The sequence below is a fragment of the Quercus suber genome, unplaced genomic scaffold, assembly GCF_002906115.3.
Source record: "Quercus suber isolate HL8 unplaced genomic scaffold, Cork oak 2.0 scaffold_538, whole genome shotgun sequence".
NCBI classification, from domain to species: domain Eukaryota; kingdom Viridiplantae; phylum Streptophyta; class Magnoliopsida; order Fagales; family Fagaceae; genus Quercus; species Quercus suber.
Window position 1 is genome coordinate 105,348 of NW_027069986.1, and position 6,000 is coordinate 111,347.

A 6,000-nucleotide genomic window follows, 5' to 3' on the forward strand; every position below is an offset into this window, starting at 1 on the left:
ACTTGAAGTAGCAGATAGAGAATCTCATTAGACAAGGAAAATTGAGGCACTTCATTGGAAGGGATCATAAAGATGAGAAGTTGAAGGGGAAGATAGAGGAATCATCACGACCCCCACTTGGAGAAATAAGGGTTATCATAGGAGGGACTTCTACAGGAAAATCTTTCAAATCAAAGAAGAAGTATCTCAAAGTAGTGCAAAACGTCCAACTCTCTGGACAATCTCCAAGGACGAGAGAGACAGACGAGCCAACCATTTCTTTCATGGACGAGGAAGCTGAGAGAATCCATCATCCACATGACAATGCAAATATCATTACCCCAATCATCGCAGATTACACAACCAGGAGGGTGTTGGTAGATAATGGAAGCTCAGTGGATATATTGTATTACCCCGCCTTCCAGCAGATAAGGTTTGGACAAGATCAACTTCATCCAGCATGTTCACCACTGATAGGATTTGGAGGAATGAAAGTGCAGCTCGTGGGCACCATTACATTACCTGTAGTGGTGAGATCATACCCATAACAGATAACTAAGGAAGTGAATTTCCTAGTGGTAGATTGTTCATCTTCATACAATGCCATAACTGGAAGGCCAACCTTAAATAGTTGGAAGGCAGTAACCTCTACCTACCATCTATTAGTCAAATTCCCTACAGAGTACGGAATAGGACAAGCTCAAAGAAATTAGTTGGCAACCAGAGAATGTTACCTAGCCATGTTGGCTTTAGACGAATAGGTGCAGTCGATGAATATTGAAGAAAGAAGAGTTTTCGCGGAACCTACTGAAATATTGGAAGGCATTTTATTACAAGAAAATGATCTTGAAAAGTTCACCAGATTGGAACATGTATGAAAGAAAAGGCAAAAAAAGATCTCGTCCAGTTTCTGAGGAAGAGTGTCGATGTTTTTACGTGGAGTCATGATGACATGCTAGGAATTGATCCAAGTGTAATTACTCATCGATTAAATGTGTACCCCTCTTCTAAGTCTGTTTGTCAGAAGAAGAGAGTGTTTACTCCTGAACGAGATAAGGCTATTAAGGAAGAGGTTCAGAAACTAACCACAACACAGTTTATCCAGGAAGTCTATTACCTGAATTGGTTAGTCAATGTAGTAATAGTGAAGAAGGCGAACGGTAAGTGGAGTATGTGCGTAGACTTCACTAATTTAACAAGGCTTGCCCTAAGGATAGTTATCCTTTGCCATGCATTGATCAATTGGTGGATTCTACAGCTGGCCATCAGTTGTTGAGTTTCATGGACGCATTCTCAGGATATAATCAGATAAAGATGGACGAGGCTGACCAAGAAAAGACCTCCTTTATTACCAGTCAAGGTATATTTTGTTATAAGGTGATGCCCTTCGGTCTAAAAAACGCAGGGGCAACTTATCAAAGGTTGGTGAATCACATGTTTTGTCCACAAATAGGACAGAATGTGGAGGTGTACGTTGACGACATGCTTGTGAAGAGCTTAGACGAGGGAAGCCATTTGGACGATCTTCAGGAAACCTTTGAAACACTTAGGCAATATAAGATGAAACTAAACCCGAGTAAATGTGCACTTGGAGTATCGTCAGGAAAGTTTCTAGGATTCATGGTTTCACAGAGAGGAATTGAAGCAAATCCAGCAAAATCCAAGCCATATTGAGCATGGAACCACCGAAGAACATCAAGGAAGTCTAATCCCTCATCGGACGAGTTGCAGCTTTGAATAAATTTGTTTCAAAAGCCACAGATAAGTGTTTACCCTTCTTCAAATTTCTCAGGAAGGCATTTGAATGGACGGACGAGTGTTAAAAGGCCTTCCAAGATCTAAACGACTATCTTACCATGGCTCCATTGTTAAGTCTGTCTGTGCTAGGAGAGGAATTATATCTGTACTTAGCAGTGTCCCCATATGTCGTGAGTTCAACATTGATTAGGGAGGAAGAGAATGTGCAAAAGCTTGTGTATTACACTAGTCGAGCACTGAGAGGAGCAGAAGGAAGGTACCCACTGATAGAGAAGTTAGCTTTCGCACTAATAACAGCTTCTAGGAAGTTAAGACATTACTTCCAAGTTCATGTCATCAATTTTATGACGGACCATCCGCTCAAGAAGGCAATGAACAAGCTGGAAGCTGCAGGACGACTAATTCAATAGGTAGCCTAGCTTAGTGAATTTGACATCCGGTACCAACCAAGAAATACAATAAAGGCTCAAGCCCTAGCAGATTTTATTGCAGGGTTCACTTCAAGTTATGAGGACTTATGTGAAAGATAAGACAATAAAAAATGGGTCGTCCATGTAGATGGATCGTCTACACTGCATGCAAGAGGTATAGGAGTTATTTTGCAATCACCAGAAGGAGATAAATTGAAGCACAAGGTTCGCTTACAATACCAAACAACCAACAATGAAGTGGAGTATGAAGCACTTCTTAAAGGGTTAGAGTTAGCTAAATCTGTAGAAGCATACTCAATACTCGTCTTAGGGGACTTCTAGTTAGTCATAGGCTAAATAAATTGGACATGTCAAGCCAAGGAAGAAAAAATGAAGAGATATTTGAAGAAGGAGGTGTGCCTTGTGAAGAAATTCGAAGAGGCTGATTTCATTCAAATCCCAAGGGAAGAGAACATAGAAGCAGATACTCTGGCAAAGGAAGCCTCCACGACTGAAGCAAGGGACGAGTTTGACGAAATACAATATATGCCAAGCATAGACCTCCCAGAAATGTTACAGATAGAAGGCAAGGAAAATTGGATAACCCCGATAGTATCATACTTGAAGGACGGAAGGCTTCCAAAAGGGAAGAACGAAGTAAGGAAGCTCAGAGTTAAATCAGCCAGGTACATCCTTATGGACGAAGTGTTATACAAAAGAGGTTTTTCTCAGCCTTAACTAAGGTGTTTAGCTCCAGACGAGGCGAATTACGTGTTAAAGGAAGTTCACAAAGAAGCATGTGGTAACCACTCATGAGCTAGATCACTCGTCCATAAGATCATCCGTGCAGGATACTATTGGCCAACCATCCAAGCTGATGCTAAGGCATATGTTCAAATATGTGATCAATGTCAATATTTCAATAAAATTCCTAGACAGCCATTAGAGTATCTTACTCCAATGATGGCCCATTAGCCTTTTGCACAATGGGGTTTGGATTTTTAGGCCCCTTCCCAACTAGAACTAGACAAATGAAGTTTTTGGTAGTAGGAATAGATTATTTCACTAAATTGGTAGAAACTGAACCCTTAGCAAAGATTACACAACAGAATGTCAAAAACTTCATTTGGAAAAGCATTATATGCAGATTTGGAGTACCTAGGGTTCTAGTGTCTGAAAATGGACGACAATTCGACAACACACCTTTTAGGGAATTTTGTGAATAAGTTGGAATCAAGAACCATTACTCCTCACCCTCCCTCCCACAGGCCAATGGACAAGCAGAAGTGGCAAACTAATCCTTGTTGAAAATCATCAAGACTCGGCTTGAAGGGGCAAAAGGAGTATGGCCAAATGAATTACCTGGTATTTTGTGGGCTTACAGAACAACAGTGAGGACCCCTACAGGGGAAACCCCTTTCAAACTAGCTTATGGGAGTGAAGCAGTCATACCTGCAGAAGTGCACATGGCCAGCCATAGGGTGATGAAGTATCAAGATGAAGAAAATAGGGAATAGCTTCGTCTTAACCTCGATCTTATAGACAAGATAAGGATGGACACAGAGCAGAGGACAGCAAGGTACAAAAATCTTATGGCAAAGCAGTATGATACCATGGTCAAACCTAGACATTTTAGCATTGGGGATCTTGTCCTAAAAAAGGTTTTTTTGGCCACCAAAAACCTGGCCCACGAGAAGTTTGGACCAAATTGGGAAGGACCTTACAGGGTTATCAACTGCAAGAGGCAAGGATCCTACTACTTGAAAGCCCTGGATGGACAGAAGTTGGAACACCCTTGAAATGTTGAACACCTAAGAAGGTACTATCAATAAAGGGTGACCATGGACGAACATTGCCGTAGGACGAAAGCCATGGACGTCTAAAGTAATTTGTTGCTTACAGTGTTATTTTCTCGTGTTTCCTTACTATTATTACTATGTGTTTTAGATGTATAAGTATTATGTTATTCATGGACAAAGTTGTGTTGTATTAAGTATTTTTAATTCCCTAAAGGCACTAGCTATTAAGCATGTGCCATAACTGTGGACGAATGTTTACATAGTGTGGATTTCCAAATATATATATGATGTATTTCCAAGTATATGTATGATTGTATAGGAATCTTCCATTTTTGTGATTTCATTCAAAATGATCCACAGAAGGCAAAAAGCCAAAGACGAATAAAATCCTTGGACGCAAGGATGTATCGTCTATAAGCTTTCCTCCAAATAAGGATAAAGCAAGAAAAATAAACCTAAGGCAGTGGCGACTCCAAGAATTTTTCTCAGGGTGTTTCTATAAGTTCCTAAGAATTTCCCCCAGGGAAGCAAAAGAATAAACAATAAACTATAAATTCATTTGAAAGATTAATAAAATTATTAATTATTGCTGTTTAGTTGTTTCATTAATTTACTTGTCTTTTATAAACTATAATTTGTTGTATTGTTATTTTATTAATTATAAAATTATTAGTTGTTTTTTAACCTAACATAATTTAATTTGTTTGTCTTTTATAATGTATTGATTAATTAAATTATTAATTATTAATTATTGGTTGATTTTCCTGATTAATTATTAGTTAATTAAATTATTTTTTATTAGTTGCACTATCTCATGTGCATTTACTTCCCCCAAGTCAAATATCCCATTCAACAAACAAGCTTCATGCCTGATACCCCTAATCACAAGAGCCAGCTGCCAATCAGAAAATTTCACAATCACAAATCACAATACACATTACACTAAAAGACAATTAATATCATACTAACACCAACAAATAACATAAAGCCAAATTCAAAAAGTCAAAAACCATGCAAAATATTAATAAAGTTAAAGTTTCAGCCAATCACAGATAAAAGTTAGTCTTAAAGAACAAAGAGAGAGAGAGAGACTCTCATTCATTTCATTTTAGTGATTTCATATAAAGAGAGAGAGAGAGAGAAAGAGAGAGACAGAGAGAGAGAGAGAGTGTGTGTGTGTGAGAAACTAAGAGAGACTCAGAGAGAAAAAGAGAGAAAAGTAAGAAAAATTAAATACCTCACTCCTCACATTTTCTCCGACTCACTTCCACAGTGCCCCCATAGCTATTTCATACAAGCTCTTCAAACCCTAAGCTCTACCACCAGAGACCCAAAAGATGCCTCCAAAGCTCGATCCCTCATAGGTGGTGCACGTGTACATCCGAGTCACTAGAGGTGAGGTCAGAACGGCGATCGATCCACTAGGTCTCTCCCCGAAGAAGATCAGAGAAGACATAGCCAAGGAAACTGCCAAGGACTGGAAGGGCCTTCGCATAACGGTCAAGCTAACGGTCTAGAACCATCAGGCCAAGGTGTCTGTGGTGCCCTCCATTGCCGCACTGGTCATCAAGGCATTGAAGGAGTCAGAGCACGACCTAAAGAAGACAAAGAACATCAAGCACAACGGTAACATCCCACTCGACAATGTCATCGAGATTGCTAAGGTGATGAATCCTAGTTCTATGGTGAAGGATCTTAGTGGGACTGTGAAGGAGATTCTGGGAGCTTAGGGTTTGCTTTAGCCTTTAGTGATTTTTGATTGAGCGATTTGAGGTTTTAGATTTAGTGCTCTGTATTGGGTTTTTTTTTTTTTTTTTTTTTTTTTTTTTTTTTTTTTTTTTTTTTTTTTTTTCAGAATTCATGGGTTTGCTACTGTTGGGCTTGATGTTGGGCTTGACGTCTCATTTTTTTTTTTTTTTTTCTTTGGAGAATCTATGGGCTTGCCGTTTGCTGTGTTACAATTTTTTTTTTTTCAGGTTTTAGTTCAATTTTTTTTTTCTGCTTGAAAGTAGAACAAATATATATATATATTATATATAATTTTTTTTTAATTA